Genomic DNA, 19,196 nt, shown 5'->3' on the forward strand with positions numbered 1-19,196 from the left:
AGCCCTAATCCAAACCAAAGTCAAAACGATGATAAGAAATTAGAGTTAATAATCTCAAGTCTGCCAGGTTGAAATGGCACGTTTAGGACAAATATATATGAACAATTAATTAGGGGGCATTACTCAATTCAATTCAAGTTTATTTGTACAGCACTTTCCACAATAATTATAGTTTCAAGCATCTTTACAAAAGTTGTACATTAATGTATTACAATTAAATTCTAAAATTAAACTTATCATAACTTGATAACTTTAACTAGTAACTAATTGCTTTTAACAGTTAAAGTTACTACACATAAACATAGTTATCCTGCAGTTATACTGGTTCCGGAGCTTGTGGCACCATCCTGTCTGTAAAATAAAAAAAAAAACAGGCTCTTGAGGCCACAGAGATAGCATCACAGCAGGGCCAGTGAAACACAAGCTCCCCCCGGATAATCACCCCAGAATTCCACTGCACCGGAGCCTGGAATTATGGGGGCGGAATGATGTGGAGAGATATTTCTACCCACTGTTAAAAACAGAGAGGGCAGCAGTAATGGGCCGTGAGGGGTAGTTAGTTATGTTTGGATGCACATGACTAGTATATTGCTGCGGTTGTGCGTTATGGCGGCTTAAAAACTGATTTGATTTGCCGTTCAAATGGTGTCTAAGGGCATGTAGAAACTTGATTAACAGTTCACTTGACAAAGCAAATATAAGGAGAACGTGAGGTTTAGTGTTAATTAGTCAAGCTTGTTTTTATTTAAAGCATTGCAACAGTAGAATTTGATCCCACAATCAGCTAGAGAATGTGTATCTTAGTAAATTAAGTATAATTTTAAGAAATCGCTTCTTAATAATTAATATTGGGATCTCTAGGCTTTTTGGTATTGTTGTGGTTATTTTTTTGTCGTTTATTTGAGTATTGATTTTAGCTTGAACTTATTTTTATTGGTATGGCCTTTAAATGCTGGCCTCTGATGGGGAATAATACAGAATAATAATACATATGAGAATAATACAGTATCACAGTTGTACATTTTGCTGTGTGATTATTATTGCTAACTGAAAACGCACAGAACTAATATTGAAATAATTTAAAAGTAATACTTAGATGTATTAAAGCAAAAACTTTATTTTCCCTAAAATATTATAAAATAAGTTGAATCACTAAAATTAATATCTAAAAGTGAATAATTTAAAGTGAAATAAGTTCAATTTAAAATAGCAATGTTTAAAAATGTAGCTTTTGTTTTGTTTTAATAATTTTAATAATAATATTTTGCTAGTTGAATTAAATTATATATAAACATTTGATGATATAAAACCAAACATAATATTTAAGCACTAAACTATAAAAAACTAAAGCATTTTTATTGAAATTAAAATTAAATAAATATTAGATTTATTTTTTTAAAAGAGATCATTTTAAATTCAAGCTAATAAGTAATACTTCAATTTATTATATAATTATTAAAATAGAATTGTAAAATAAGTTAAATCATTAAAATTAATATCTAAAATGTAAAAAAAGTTAAATAACTTCACTTTAAAATAGCAATGTGTGAAAAATCTATTAAAATATTTTGTTAGTTGAAATAGATGAAATATAAAGATTAGAACATTAGAAAAAGAAACAATTTAAACACTAAATTACTACAAATATTTAAAAAAAATTAATATAATTAAAAATTAAAGAAATATTAAGATCATGTGGTGGCGTAGTGGGTAGCACATTCACAACACAGCAAGAAGGTTGCTGGTTTGAGCAACGGCTGGGTCAATTGGCATTTCTATGTGGAGTTTGCATGTTCTCCCCGTGTTCACGTGGTTTTCCTTCGGGTGCTCGGGTTTCCCCCACAGTCCAAAGACGTGGTAGAGGTGAAATGGGTAAGCTATAATTGACCGTAGTGTATGAGTGTGTGAATGAGAGTGTATGAATGTTTCCCAGTGGTGGATTATAGCTGGAAGGGTATCTGCTGCTTAAAGCATGTGCTGGCTAAGTTGTCGGTTCATTCAACTGTGGTGACCCCAGATTAATTAAGGGACTAAGCCGAAAAAAAAGAATTAATTGTTATTATTATTTATTTATTTATTTTTTTTAAGAAAGAAAGAAAAATAAAATAAATATTTCCTTGGCAACTAACTAAGGATTGAAAACTGAAATGAATGAAAACTGAAATTTAAAAAAAAAAAAAAATTAATAAATAAAATTTACAATAAAACAAAATAACTTAATTTAATAAATAATAATATAAAATAAAATGAATTGAATAAATTAAAATGAAAATATATATTAATAAAATTAAATTATATTAAAACAAAATAATATATACAGTTGAAGTCAGAATTATTAGCCCCCTGAATTATTAGCCCCCCCTGTATTTTTTTACCCAATTTCTGTATAACGGAGAGAAGATTTAACACATTTGTAAACATAATAGTTTTAATAACTCATCTCTAATAACTGATTTATTTTATCTTTGCCATGATGACAGTAATTAAAATTTTACTAGATATTATGAAGGTACTAATATAGCTTAAAGTGACATTTAAAGAAGGTAATTAGGTTAACTAGGCAGGTATATAATATATATATTTAGCTTAAAGGGGCTAATAATTTTGACCTTAATTTTTTTAAATATATTTTTTAAATAGTGTTAAAAAAAAATTTTTAAACTGTTTTTATTCTAGCCGAAATAAAACAAATAAGACTTTCCCCAGAACAAAAAAATTTATCAAACATACTGTAAAAATTTCTTGAATCTGTTAAACATCATTTGGGAAATATAAAAAAATTATAATAATAAAATACACAACGAACTATACTTCTATATAAATAGTTCTAAAAATAGTTGGCAACATTCCTTGGAAGGATTTTCACTGGGATAAAGTAGAAAATTTGAATTAAATGCAGCAGTAATGGGTTGGCATTAAACATTCTGCTTAACACATAAATTGGCCGAATTGCGAGTGATTTTAACACGTCCAGGAATTTAAAAAGGCTTTAAATGACACCACAGTGAAATGAGGCCGGTCTGTGGTCTAACCAACTGCACTGTTATGACTTTAGACTTCCTGAACTCACATGGAAATTATTCAACAGGCAACCAGTGCAATGCCAAAATTAACACCACTGTGTGCAAACAAGCACAAAAACACCAGATAACAGCTTCACCACTAATTACCTGCAAAACCACACAAACTTAAGCATCAATATATTAGTCATAAATGTAAATACACAACCTCACCCTTCAAAAAAAAAGGGCAATTATTTATTTTATCACAAATAAATCGCTGTCCCCCCCAAAAAAGTGATTGATAGTATGTGTTTGTATTGCAATTATATTTAGCTCTCTTATAGTGTTTGCGTTTATTAGTGTGTGAATGAGAGTGTGTGTGTGTTTCATTTGAGCACATTTCTCTGTTTGCATTGGCCATTTGGAGGCAAAAGATAACAGCTCTTTTAAGGCAAACACATATATCACACTTCCTACCACAGCAAGGGAGGGAGACCTAACATCCTTCCCCATAAATTACATACATAGATTTTCTCTTAATTAACTTTTTTTTTAGCATTCGCTGAACTATTCATCAAGGAATGCTGAACTAAATGCATCACAAAATATGAAGCTCCTGCTAATGCTTCTCAGGCACCACACCAGCATATTAAAATGATTTCTGGCGGATCACGTGAATGAAAACTGAATTAAATGATGCTGGAAATGCATCTTTGAATTAAAAAATATATTAAATCTATAAGCTCAGACATTAGTTATTTTCATTTGTAATATAAATTGTAATTTATATTACACCGAATTTATGCTTGTAGCTTACTTCAATCAAGAACTATTTTTAGTTAGGTAGGTGTAAATCCCTAGAAGTGAGTGCTGGCTAACTGGTTAAATGTTGTGATATACTAAAACGATTCCTGAGGGCTCATTTAACAACAATGTTTATTATTTGATGCTGGAAACGTAGATTTGAATAAGGAATTAATTTAGTTGAATAAATATTTGAAGAGTTCAGATGCAAAATGTCTATATTACATCTATAAAACCTCCAAACTCCATCTGAAATGTTCTCCTAAAATGAGCACTTTTCTCACCGTCCTCTGTTTATGTTCAGTTATTTCACTTTAAAAGCAATAGAAAGAACTTATCCGTCACTACAAAAGCACAATTTCTGAGCCTACAGTAAAGATCAAGCAGAATTTAAAGGTTTTTGTATCTTAACTCTTTATTTTCTGCATTTAAAATGGCTATTTCTATACAAAATTGTACTCCATGCTATCATCACCCTTTCATTATCACTCATGGTATGTTTTTACCTGCTTTCTTTTGCTTACAGTTATTTTTGTTTATATAGATTAATTATTACCCTTTACAATAACATTTCTTTAATATGAGACTAACTTCCCATTTGTGTGTAACTGCTGATCTGGGACAGACTGCTGAAGCCAGGACAGATTACTGTGCATATTTTAGGTGCATGACAATAGATCTTTTTAAATGTTAATTAAAAAAAAATTATAAAAAAGTTTTGTTGAATAAAAAGTGCATGTATACAGCTATATATTTGCTTGTTTTGATACATTTAAATATGTGGCTGAGAAATAACTATTTCTTTTTAATGTGGTTAGAGATGAATTTGGTAACCTTTTTTCTGAGCCCTAAAAAGTCATGTGAAATAAAAACAAATTGCAATGCGACACAACCCATTTGGTCATGTAAATGTGGACAACACAACATCTAAATCAAGTCATTTTAGCATGTCAAAGTCACATTTATTTATCTAAAATATATTTTCCAAACAAATATATATATATATATATATATATATATATATATATATATATATATATATATATATATATATATATATATATATATATAGTCAGATGAAGCTGCGCTAACAGACACACACTTCCAAATCCATCAACCCATGGCATCTACAGTTGCGGTGTATCAGTGCCAGCTGTAATTACGGCAATTTGTAAAATCCACACTTTCAGATTTGGTTTCAGAGAATCTATCAATACACAGCATCCAAACCCTCTCAGCAAAGCCACCCGGATAATGAGATCCATCAAACATTGTTCACCCCCTACAATTTCATATTTACCTACTCTATGATTTATGGTGGTCGTTATGAAGATTAAATATGTGCTACATGTGTCCACATGACGCCTGTCCCGCACTTCACAAATGTCCTTCTGTTTGACTCTCTCTGTGTGAACGTGTGTGCGTGTGTATGCATGTGTGCGTACGTGTACGCATGTACATTTGTGACATATTAGGACATAAATGTGTACAATGACATAAGTATGACACAGGTAGATGGTGAATTGAGGATATTGTTGATGTCCATTTTTTTTATTTATAAAACTGCATACACTTTTCTGTAAGGGGTAGGCATAGGGTTTGGGTAGGGCAATACCGTTTGCACAACATAAAACAATGGAAACCTGTAGAACGTCTCCACAATTCACAGAAACAAACCTTTTTGTGTGCCCTGTAATCCTTACCCTAACAATTGTCCCCACAAAAATAGCAATACCGGTAAATGTTAATCTTGTGGAGACATTTTTTGATCTCAATGAAGAAAACGGCTCATAAAGAACACAGAATGAAGTATTTTAAAAATGTAAAAATGCACATCGTTTCCCATCCGAATTGGCTAATAGGAGATAAACATCATTACGCATCGGAAACCAACATAAAAATATCTGCATGTTTGTGTGTGTGTGCTACAGTCCTCACACTCCTCTTCTATACTCCTCAATTGCAATACAAAGTGGAGGTCAGCAGAACAGTGTTATGCCTGTGTGTCCATTGTGTAGGAGAGCTGCGTGTTGTGTTAACTTGTATATGCACAGTCATGCATGATCGCTGTCAGTCTGTGTGGTCTTTGCTCACGGTTTGGCCTTTACTGGCCAACAGAAGAAGAACACTCTGTTACAGTAGTGCTACAGCCGGCAGGTCTGAACAGTTTATGCCCAGCGTCTTACACTAACCCACCACAGCCACAAAATCTCCATTTGGGCATCTATAAACAAAAATCACTCACTGAAGACCACGCTGAAAATGTTAGTGAAGTTTATTCATAAACTAATTTCAGGAGGATCACATGCTTATTACTGACCACAGCTGGTCCTGCATTAGCAACGTAGGATTCACGAATCTGATAATTCCAAACTCATTATGAATAACGTTCGAGGTTACTAAAGTAACCCTTCGTTCCCCGAGGAGGGGAACGGAAGCACTATAAGTGGATTTGATTTGTAAAATCCACGCATTGGGAGGTTCGGTTCAGAAGCTACTCGTCTGAAAGAGTATTGAACGGGCCAATTAAGAATGAATTGGCAGCGCAAGCCTGCGCAGGTGAGCGGCGTAAGCAATCAACTGAGTATATAAGCTCACCTGGCGCCAGCAGACGCTATCCTTTTTAAGCTGAAGAGACTTTCAACAGCTAAGGGACAGTCATTATGGCGACGGAGTATAGTGCTTCCGTTCCCCTCCTCGGGGAACGAAGGGTTACTTTAGTAACCTCGAACGTTCCCCTTCGGGGGGAACTTCAGCACTATAAGTGGATTTGATTTGTAAAATCCACGCATTGGGAGCCCATTGAAAGCGCCATAATGACTGCACCTTACCAACACCCCCGATGAGGAGATAGTCAAGCAAGCGTGACGCACCCGCATCATGGGGGGCGCGGTCCTCCAACGTGTCCCTGGCCCTAATTTATCCTACTTCCACAGAAGTTTTACGGATTTATATATATTTTTTGGGAGTCGTGAGCATCTAGATAATTCTAGGAAAATACGACAGTACGTTGGGAAGCGTGCAATCCCGATAGGGAGGACGCTGCGGAGGCCATCCGTTACCCAAGGGGGGATAGATGGCAGAATTTACATATGGACTAGCCCTAAAAAAGGGGGAGTACGCATAGCAAAAGAGTGGTTAGCGGGGAGGGAAGACACGGGTCCGCCCAGGGGGGGGACTTAACCGTGGCGGAATAAGCATATGGGATCGCCTAGTGGGGATCACGCATAGCAGGCACCTTTACCCAAAACGCGGGCTGACCAGCGGGCAGACCTACAACGTAGTGGGCCAGCAAGTGACTCCTCCGCTGAGTCAGTGCTGGGGGCCACGGAGGAATCTGCAGGGCTCACCTGACGGGGAACTTTACAGACAGATAAAAAGGCGCACGTATCTCCGTGTTAGGGAAAATGGCGCAGCAAGCGTGTTTCAACACCCTACCGAATTGTTTCCTCAATCACCAAGGGTTACCCAATACCCTTGAGGAAACCGGCTCCACTCGCAGATTATAAAACCTTGCAAATGTGTTGGGTGTCACCCAGCCCGCAGCTCTACAGATGTCTGTTAGAGGGGCGCCGCGTGCGCGCGCTCGAGAGGATGCGAAGCTCCGAGTGGAGTGCGCACGCGCTCTCGGGGGACGCGGCTCATCTCGGCTCTGATAGTGAAAGAAAGGCATCCACAATCTAGTGGGAACTTATCTCGGTACGGCACTTCCCTGCTGCCGACCGTTATAACAGACGAAGAGCTGCTCAGATGATCTAAACTCTGAGTGCAGTCCGGATAATACGCAAAACGCGAACTGGACAATAAAGAAGGGCTGGGTCTGCCTCCTCCGAGGGCAGCGCTTGCAGGCTCACTACCTCGTATTAAACGGAGTGGTAGGAACCTTGGGCACATATCGCGGGCGGGGTCTCAGGACGTGAGAGAAGCCAGCCCAATTACAGGCACGAGTCACTGACCGAAAAATGCCTCCGGGTCCCCGACCCTCTAATCGATATCAACGCGACCAGCAGAGCTGTCTTCAGGGACAGAAAGATACTGAGTCGAGGATCGAAGGGATCTGACGCGGCTTGTGTAGCGAGGGCGAGATCCTAAGAGGGCATGAGAGGGGGCGGGATGAATTAATTCGCTTAACGCCCCTGAGGAACCGGATGATGAGGTTATGCGTTCCCACGGTGCTGCCAGCCACCGCGTTATGAGAGCGGAGATGGCAGCCACGTAACCTTGAGTGTGGAGGGCGACAGCCTGCTCTCCAACTTCTCTCGGCGTAAAGAAAGCACAACGCTGATCTGGCAAATTACGGGGGTCTTCTCAGCGAGAGACACACCATTCAGTGAATAGACTCCACGTCATGGCATAGGCGCGCTCGGGGAGGGGGCTCTAGCCCGAGTGACGGTAATAGCCACCGCAATCGGAGGTTACCTAAGTCTTCCTCGCGTCTAAAATCTCTTCAAAGATCGGCGAGGGTGCCAGGTGGTGCCCTGTCCCTGAGAGAGTAGGTGCTCTCTCGAAGGGACTGCCAGGGGAGGGCTATCGCGAGGGAGAGCTCTGACATCCAGGTCCGGTTGAGCCAGAGGGGCGCAACCAGCAACCTGTTCCTCGTCCTCTTCCTGACCTTGCACAGTAACTGCGCGAGCAGGCTCACTGGGGGAAACGCGTATTTGCGCGTGCCCCGAGGCCAGCTGTAAGCCAGTGCATCCGTGCCGAGAGCACTCGGTCAGGGAAAGAACAACTAGCAATGAGCGATCTCGGGGGAAGCAACAGATCGATCTGGGCTTCCCCGAATCGCGCCCATATCAGCTGAACAGACTCGGGGTGGAGTCTCCATTCTCCAGGACGCAAGGCTGCCGTGAGAGCGCATCGGCTGCACGGTTGAGCTTGCCTTAATATGAATGGTGTGCAGCGATTTCAGCCGCGGATGACTCCAGAGGAGCAGACGGCGGGCGAGCTGAGACATGCGGCGAGAGCGCATACCCCCTATACGGCTGATATACGCCACCGCCGCCGTACTGTCCGTCCTGACCAGCACGTGTTGCCGCTCCAGCACCGGAAAAAAACGGTGGAGAGCGAGGAACACTGCCAACAGCTCCAGGCGATTTGCCAATGCAACTGGGTACCTTTCCACAGGTCCGCAGCCGCATGCCCGCAACGCACAGCCCCCCAGCCCGTGTTGGAAGTGTCTGCTGAAACGACAACAAGACTGGACGCCTGTTCTAGAGACACCCAGGCCTGTAGGAACGAGGGGTCGCTCCAAGGGCTGAGGGCGCGGCGACACAGCGCAGTAACAGAGACTCGGTGTGCGCGCGCGTGCCGTGCGCGTCTGGGGACTCGATCGTGAAGCCAGTGCTGAAGTGGTCTCATATAGAATAATCCGAGCGGCATGAAGCGGCTGCGGATGCCATATGCCCCAGGAGCCTCTGAAATAGTTTCAGTGGGACCACTATTTTACTGTCGAGCTCTCTCAGACAGTACAGCATCAGCTGAGCGCGCTCTCCGGAGAGGCGCGCTGCCATGTGACCGAGTCCAGCTCCAGCCCGAGAGAAGAGATCCTCTGCACGGGGGCGAGTTTGCTCTTTTCTCGGTTGACCTGAAACCCCCACAGGTGGAAGTGCCAGAGCACTTTGTCTCTGTGCATAATCAACTGCTCCGAGAGAGGGCAAAAATCAGCCAGTCGTAAAGAAATTGAGTATGCAGATGCCCGCGAGCCGAAGGGGCGCTGAGGCACCCTCCGCGGGCTTGGTGAGGACCCGCGGAGACAGAGAGAGCCCGAAGGGGAGGGCTTTGTATTGCCAAGCTCGACCTTCAAACGCAAACCGCAGAAACTGTCGGTGGCGAGGAAGAGTGGAGACATGGAAATACGCGTCCATCAGGTCTAATGCTGCAGACCAACCCAGAGGACGAACGCACCGGAGGATGCGCTTCTGCGTGAGCATTCTGAACGGCAGCTTGTGCAGGCAGCGGTTCAAAACGCGCAGATCTAGGATTGGCCGTGACCCACCGCTCTTTTGGGCACGATGAAGCGTGGGCTGTAAAACCCACTCTCCATCTCGGCTGGAGGGAGCGGCTCGATTGCATCCTTCGCCAGGAGGACAGCAATCTCCTCTCGCAAGACAGGGGCGGACAGGGGGCTGACCCTGGTGAATACACACCCGTGACTTGGGGGGCCGTTTCGCGAACTGAATCGCATAGCCGAGTCTGATTGTGCGTATGAGCCACCGCGAAGAGCTGGCCCGCGCTAACCAGGCAGGCAGAGCTCTCGCTAATGGACTCATCGCTACAATCGCTGACGTACCAGCAGTGGGGCAGCGCGGAGTGGGTGTGCTGATCCGGGAAGCTCGCGGGTCCCACGGAAAAGCTGGAGGTGAGATATTTGCTCTCACTCCAAACCCGAGCTCCGGAGGGGAGGCTCGAGGGGTGGGAGAAAGGAGACCGTCCTCCCAGCGCTCGTGAGCCACTGGCGAAACGCACCGAATCTGCAAGCTAGAAAGCATAGCGTCCCAGACTGGCAGATTTCGGGCTGTCACATCTGGGGAAGTGAAAAGTGCCCTTTCATAATGTTTTCATGGCAGTAAAAAGTGCCGTTGGAAATGGGGCCCCGCCCTCCAGCGGGGAAAGAGCAAGTTCCCTCTTCTCCAGATGGCCTGTCCCAGGGGCGCTTCGCGGTCCGTTGCCGGACTTAGCGGCGTTCTGGGCAGGGGGGCTGCCTGCTTCCGAGGTGCCCGACGCGCTCGCTTCGCCTGAGGCGTGTGCGGGGGCGGAGCAGCTCTCGTAGGCGGGTGCCTTCGGCGAGGAGCAGGTATGAATGGCACGGCGGGCGGAGCGGGCTACGGACCGCCGATAAGACATCACCCACCAACTGCTCTCTCACCGCCTTGAATTCCTGGGTGAATTCACAGACAGTGTCGCCGAACCTGGCTGGGGATATGGGGAAGTCAAGAAAGCGGACTTTGTCGACTTTGCGTATATCAGCCAGGGGTGGCGCTCCTGGACCACTAATGTGGACATCGTCCTCCCCAACGCACACGCAGCGGACTCAGTAGTCCGAAGAGCTAAGTCGGCGGCGGTGCGAAGCTCGTAAGCCTGGGTTGGACCCACCCTCGTGCAGCTCGGCCAGCGCCTGCGCTTGGTAGCGCTGGTAGGTGGCTATCGCATGCAAGGCGGAAGCAGCCTGGCCCGCAGCTATGTAAGCTCTAGCTCCGAGGGAGGTAGATAACTTACAGGCTTTGGATGGGAGACGAGGCGGACCCCGCCAAGAAGAGGCGCCGCGCGGATTTACCGCCATCGCGCACTCAACCTGAGGAATCGCCACATACCCCCTGGCTGTTTCACCGTCAAGAGTGGTTAGGGTGGAGGAACACGCAGCACGAGCAGAAAAAAAGTGCTTTACAAGACCGCGTGAGCCTACTGTGCACCTCCGGGAAGAAGGGAACGCCCCTCTAGTCGGTCCGGCCGCGGAGCTGGGGGATAAACCATCTCCAACCCACGGCCGAAGCAGCCCGGGAAAGCACGGCTAACATGTCCGTTTCAGGATCCGTAGTGACAGCGCTCACCAGCCCGAAGGGGGCGAGCGGGTCTGGATCATCATCGGACAATGAAAGCCCACCCTCCGATGCCGCGGTGGACATCTGGTCTCCGGTGTCATCGGGCGTAAGGGCTACCATCTGTTAGACGGATCGCTTCCCCCGCCCGAAGCTTGGATGGAGCGCTTAGAGGAGCGGGAGGTCCGCGGGCCCGTGGGCGACGGATTATCTCTCGCTGAAACCCTCAGATCTGCCCGAGTGCCCGCTGCAGAGCAGGGGACAACTGGGGTGGTTCACCCTTTTGCAAAGGCTAACCGCGATCTTGCGCAACAGTCATGGCATCGCAATGACGACATGAACTGCCCGCGAGCAGCGCATTAACATGCTGGACCCCCAGACATGTAACGCAGTGCCCGCGCCCATCATCCGAGGACAGGAAACCACCGCATCCAGAAACGCACAGTCGGAGCGCCGTCCTGATAAGGACGTGCTGCACGACTGTGTTGCTCTTTCTGTGAAGTTGCAACTTTATACGCACCGCTCTGGAGGACCGGACCCAAAGAACGCCAGGCAAGGGAGAAACCCAGCTCGACCGTCTGCCACTGCGTGTACACACTCTGGACCGGGAGAATGCTCTCGTTCGCTCAGAATCGCTGGTCACAGCAGGAGGAACCCTCATCGACTCGATCAGAAAGTCTCTGAAGCGAAAAGGATAGCGTCTGCTGGCGCCAGGTGAGCTTATATACTCAGTTGATTGCTTACGCCGCTCACCTGCGCAGGCTTGCGCTGCCAATTCATTCTTAATTGGCCCGTTCAATACTCTTTCAGACGAGTAGCTTCTGAACCGAACCTCCCAATGCGTGGATTTTACAAATCAAATCCACTTATAGTGCTGAAGTTCCCCCCGAAGGGGAACCAGAGTTCTTTTACCTCAGTTATCACTGTACTAAAGCAGGGCTGCTCAATCCTGTTCCTGGAGATCCACCTTCCTGTACAGTTTAGCTCCTACCCTGATCAAACCCACCTGAACCAATTAATTAGGACCTGAAATCCACTTGATAATTACAGACAGGTGTGTTTGATAAGGGTTGCAACTGCAATCTGCAGGAAGGTAGATCTCCAGGAACAGGATTGGCCACCCCTGTACTAAAGAATCCCCCCTTCCACCCCTACTCCTCCCCTCTTTCCCTATATAGGGCAGCAAGGTGGCCCAGTGGTTAGCACAGTTGCCTCACAGCAAGAATGTCACCGTCTCATTTCAACAGAAGTGTGAGTGGCGTTGGTCAATGGTTTGACGTGATCAGGCCTGTGCAGAGACCGTCCAAACGGCATGTGCAGGATAAATTTTTTGAAGACCGGGGGGGATGGGGGGGGGGGGGGGGGTTTGTTGTTGTTGTAGTGTGCGTATTGAAGAGCGGTGTTGTCGCGCGCATTCTGATCGGCTGTGTTGTCGCGCACGCGTTCTGATCGGCTGTGTTGTCGCGCGCGCGTTCTGATCGGCTGTGTTGTCGCGCGCGCGTTCTGATCGGCTGGGTTGTCGCGCGCGCGTTCTGATCGGCTGTGTTGTCGCGCGCGCGTTCTGATCGGCTGTGTTGTCGCGCGCGCGTTCTGATCGGCTGTGTTGTCGCAAGCGTTCTGATCGGCTGTGTTGTCGCGAGCGTTCTGATCGGCTGTGTTGTCGCGAGAGTTCTGATCGGCTGTGTTGTCGCCCGCGTTCAGATCGGCTGTGTTGTCGCGCGCGCGTTCTGATCGGCTGTGTTCTCGCGCGCGCGTTCTGATCGGCTGTGTTCTCGCGCGCGCGTTCTGATCGGCTGTGTTGTCGCGCGCGTTCTGATCGGCTGTGTTGTCGCGCGCGCGTTCTGATCGGCTGTGTTGTCGCGCGCGCGTTCTGATCGGCTGTGTTGTCGCGCGCGTTCTGATCGGCTGTGTTGTCGAGCGTTCTGATCGGCTGTGTTGTCGCGAGCGTTCTGATCGGCTGTGTTGTCGCGAGCGTTCTGATCGGCTGTGTTGTCACGCGCGTTTAGATCGGCTGTGTTGTCACGAGAGTTCTGATCGGCTGTGTTGTTTCGAGAGTTCTGATTGGCTGTGTTGTCGCGAGCGTTCAGATCGGCTGTGTTGTCGCGCGCGCGTTCTGATCGGCTGTGTTGTCGCGCGCGTTCTGATCGGCTGTGTTGTCGAGCGTTCTGATCGGCTGTGTTGTCGCGAGCGTTCTGATCAGCTGTGTTGTCGCGAGCGTTCTGATCGGCTGTGTTGTCGCGAGCGTTCTGATCGGCTGTGTTGTCGCGAGCGTTCAGATCGGCTGTGTTGTCGCGCGCGCGTTCTGATCGGCTGTGTTGTCGCGCGCGCGTTCAGATCGGCTGTGTTGTCGCGCGCGCGTTCTGATTGGCTGTGTTGTCGCGCGCGTTCTGATCGGCTGTGTTGTCGCGCGCGCGTTCTGATCGGCTGTGTTGTCGCGCGCGTTCTGATTGGCTGTGTTGTCGAGCGTTCTGATCGGCTGTGTTGTCGCGAGCGTTCTGATCGGCTGTGTTGTCGCGAGCGTTCTGATCGGCTGTGTTGTCACGCGCGTTTAGATCGGCTGTGTTGTCGCGAGAGTTCTGATCGGCTGTGTTGTTTCGAGAGTTCTGATCGGCTGTGTTGTCGCGAGCGTTCAGATCGGCTGTGTTGTCGCCCGCGTTCAGATCGGCTGTGTTGTCGCGCGCGTTCTGATCGGCTGTTGTCGCGCGCGTTCTGATCGGCTGTTGTCGCGCGCGTACTGTAAAGCGTTGGGGGGGGTGAGCGCGTGCGTTAATAAGTGTGTTATAGATGACTCCAATTCATAGAACTGGATTGGAGAGGTGCATTATACAAATCATATGCATTATCAGTTTGAAGAAGTTAAATACCCTTAAATATATATTTTAGTAGTGCTTGTGAACTTGATCATGTTAAAATTATAGGTGGGCATAGATACATTTTTTTAATCTAAATCAGGGGTGGCCAACCCTGGTCCTGGAGAGCCACCTTCCTGCAGATTTCAGTTGCAACCCTTATCAAACACACCTGCCTGTAATTATCACGTGGTGTTCAGGTCCTAATTAATTGGTTCAGGTGTGTTTGATATGGGCAGCAACTAAAACCTGCAGGAAGGTGGCTGTCCAGGAACAGGGTTGGCCACCCCTGATCTAGATTAACCTAATTTTTAAATAATTGAAGTCTGACTGCATGTCTGAGGTAAATGCGGACATCTGCGTATCACAATAAAGAGACATATCAATCACCGAATTAATCCTTATCGAGTTAAATCAAGTGCCATCCATGCAGCATATCTGCATTTAGCATCACAAACAACCTCATTTAACATAATGTTTCACACTGACATACATTTTAGACTGTACTGCAATGCTTTTTGGCCAAGGCTATCAGTCATATCTCACACAAAGTGGCCAGTCGTTGTGAAACACATGTCCAGTCTGTTGGTTCTCTGGCGCCTGACCATCCCCGGGACATCCACTATATGATAAAGAGCCTTTCCTGTGACCTGTGTACTGACATGTCTCTTCCCAACACGACACTTAACATCTTCAAAATTTACGATGTCCTTCAAGCTAAGAGACCAACACAATCTCAGCGCCCAGCGGGGGGGAGAGGACCAATGAGAGTTCATTCATAAAAAACTTCCTGACACAAAACGCTCTTATTTACCCAAAGGTACACAACCCATCACACCACTTCCCTTTACTACTCGCCTGTGTTTACATATTTAACAAGTTATTTAGACAAGCACAATTGAGGAATTCAAGTGTGTTTATAGGCTAATGCTGTCCAATCAGAATTGAGAAGTGTTGATGTAGAAATTAACTTATTTTAAATGTTCAAAAGTCTTGTTTTATATGATTTCTCTACATGTTCTATGCAATAAAATTACTCACTTTTAAATTAGTAGACATTTTGAGAAAATAGCAATAGTAAAGTCGTCATATGTCTTTTTAAACCTCTGTAGTGTGCATACTGTTCTCAATTGCAAGCTTATATTAAGTAAATTCAAAATTTTACTCACTACATAATGTTTACATTATAGCTTTCCCACTATTGTATGTGGAAAAATATATATTTATGCACAATTTTCTAAATGTAACGAGTCAAATAATATTAGGCATAAGAATATGCATACATAAATGAAGTTTTACAAATTAATTTCGACAGGAGCACGTGATATGATTGACTGCAGCTGGCCACTCATCTATACTCATTAGCTAACCAATCAGATCAATCCAAACTCACTATAAGTAACCTAGCTAAGAACTACTCCCTTATCTTCGTTTTCCCAAAGAAACCCCCCATCCACCACTTCTCCTCCTTTCCTCTTTGCCAAGGGGAGCTCTCAAGAACACCTGATCTCGTACTCCCCTCACATGCTCCATGGACCTGGCGGGAGCCCTGGGCTCAACTATCTCCGAGCTCAGGGTTCTCTCCCGGGACAGCATGCCAAATCTGCTAACAAGTTGTCAAACAGTATCTAAGTGTGAACTCTTGAAATCATACATTTTTAACATACAATAACTTTGCACACATAAATTGATTTTAGAAATAATATTTTCAAGTATACTAAGCATCTTCATACAAATCTAAATTATTATTCAAAGACTCAAGCAACATGCAAACACACTCATAAAAACATAAGTGAAAGTTAAATAAAATGAATATAAATAAAATAAACAAATTCTCATTTGATGCTAGTCTTAAAATAAATTGAATAATATAAACAAACGATAAAGTTGAACTGGTTTGAACTGCATTAAATCAGGGTCTAGTGTTTAGTGTTAAGGCTGAATTATATTTCCACATCAAGCACACACTGGTTAGGTGTTGCGGTCACGTAGCCCTTGCTTTGGCCTCTAAAGAAATGCAACTACACATTGCAACCATGTGCATTGCAAGCTCTGTGATTGGTCGGCTTGGTAGCTGTGACAAGTGTGGGTGTTGCCGTAAGCCGGATGGATGGGTGGATGGGTGGACGGACGGACAGACGGACGGATGGATGAACAATGGATGGATAGATGGATGAATGAACTAAAAATGGATGGATGGATAAAAAAAATGATAGATGGAGAGATTGATGAAAAAACAATAGATAGATGGACGATTAGATCACTAGAACTATGTTAAGCTGCTTTGACAATCTACATTGCGAAAAGCGCTATAGAAAAAAACAAAATGAATTGAAAAACTGGAAAGATGAAGGGGTTGATCAAAAATGATGGATGGATGGACAGACGAATTAATGAAAAACAATGGATGGATGGATAGAGAGATGGACCGAAATACAATACATGGATGAATGGATGGATGGATAAAAACTGATGGATGAATAAAAAACTATGGATAGGTGGACGGATGGATAGAAGGATGGATGGATGGATGGAAAAACAATGGATTGATGGACAGATGGAAAAAAATTAAGGATAGATGGATAAAACAATGGTTGGATGGAAGAATGAATGAAAAAATGAAGGATGGATGGATGGATGGAAAAGTATATGGATAGATGGACAGATGGATGGATAAATATTGAATGGCTGGATAGACCGATGGATAAAAAAAACAATGGATAGATGGACAATTAGATAAAAAAAAATGGATGGATGGATAAAACAAGGGATGCATGGAGAGATGGATGAAAAAACTATGGATAAATGGACAATTAGATAAAAAGTGGATAGATGCACGGATCGATAGAATGACAGATGGACAGAAGGACAGATGCATGGATGAACAATGGACAGATGAGTGGATGAACTAAAAATTGAAGGACAGAAGGACAGAAGGATAAAAACATGGATGGATAAAAAAAATAATAGATGGAGAGATGGATGAAAAACAACTGATAGATGGATGATTAGATTACTAGAACTATGTTAAGCTTCTTTGACAATCTACATTGTGAAAAGCGCTATAGAAAAACAAATTGAATTGAAAAACTGGAAAGATGAAGGGATTGATCAAAAATGATGGATGGATGGATGGACAAACGAATGAGTGAAAAACAACGAATGGATAGAGAGATGGATCAAAATACAATACATGGATGAATGGATGGATAAAAAAAATTAAATAAAAAAAAAAATCGATGGATGGATAGGTGGAAGGATGGATAGACAGACGGACGGATGGACGAAAAAACGATGGTTTGATGGACAGATGGAAAAAAGAAGGATAGATGGATAAAACAATGGTTGGATGGAAGGATGAATGAAAAAATGGAGGATAGATGGACGGAAGGATGTAAAAGAATATGGCTGGATTGGCAGATGGATGGATAAATAATGAATGGCTGGATGGGCAGATGGATAAAAAAAACAATGGATAGATGGATGATTAGATAAAAAATGGATGGATGGATAAAACAAGGGATGAATGGAGGGATGGGTGAAAAACTATGGATATATGCACAGATGGATGGATGGATAGATTGACCAATGGACAAATGGATATATGCATGGATGAACAATGGATGGATGGGGGGATGAACTAAAAAATGAAGGACAGTAGGACGGAAGGATGAAAAAACATGGATGGATAAAAAAATGATAGATGGAGAGATGGATGAAAAACAATTGATAGATGGACGATTAGATTACTAGAACTATGTTAAGCTGCTTAGACAATCTACATTGTAATAAGCGCTATAGAAAAACAAATTGTATTGAAAGACGAAGGGATTGATAAAAAATGATGGATGTATGGACAGACGAATTAATGAAAAACAATCGATGGATGGATAGAGAGATGGATCAAAATACAATACATGGATGAATGGATGATGGATAAAAATCAATGGATGGATGAAAAAACTATGGATAGGTGGACGGATGGATGGACAGAGGGATTGATGAAAAAACAATGGATTGATGGACAGATGGAAGAAAAAAAATGAAGGATAGGTGGATAAAAACAATTGTTGGATGGAAGGATGTATAAAAAATGAAGGATAGATAGACGGATGGATGTAAAAGAATATGGATGGATGGACTATTAGATAAAAAAATGGATGGATGGAACAAAATGGATGGACGGGTGAATAAATAAAATGGATGGATAATGGATCAAAACACAATGGATGATGGATGGATGTATGGATAAAAAACAATAGATGGATGACTTATGGATCAAAAAACAATGGATAGATGGACAGACAGATAGATGGATGGTTGGTTGGATGGATGGATGGATGGATGGATGGATGGATGGATGGATGGATGGATGGATGGATGGATGGATGGACAATTTGCAGTTATAGTCAATAGTCAGTCACTTTTTAAAAGCATGACTCGTACCTGAACAATACTGAAAGGTTAAACTATATATCCAGAAAATCTAAATAAATTGGATCTAACCAAACGGTCCATCTTTGCCAATAGCAGATCAACTAAAACAAGAGCCATGTGGAACAAACTAGCAGTCAAAAAGCTCAATGCTGAGATACGGCACTATCTATAGTGCTGGACCGCGCATTTGTGCTTATCTTCATACAGGAAACACTGGAGTCAGAAGACTGACATCACTCAGACACAAGTATACACATAAACGCCAACATACACACACACTAACCAGAAGCCTCCCGTCTGGAGTCTCTCTGGCCCAGCAGGGTAGAGCTTTACAGGATTTACTCCACAGATATTAAATCATTGAGAATTATTCTGAGCCCTTAAGAACATCCAGTTGTAAATCTGATTAAGCGTTCAGCAGAATAAAAGATATTACATCCATGACTTCTATTTAACCCACTTCTTGCTAAGGTCAGCCATAACTTGTTCACTTATTAGTTACTTATCGCGTGAGAAATGCTTCTATCCCAGCTGCTAAAATTATTTATCGCTTCTTGATTTGCAGTATA

The sequence above is a fragment of the Danio rerio genome, chromosome 13 (genome assembly GCF_052040795.2).
Source record: "Danio rerio strain M-AB ecotype USA chromosome 13, GRCz13ab, whole genome shotgun sequence".
In the NCBI taxonomy this organism is placed as follows: domain Eukaryota; kingdom Metazoa; phylum Chordata; class Actinopteri; order Cypriniformes; family Danionidae; genus Danio; species Danio rerio.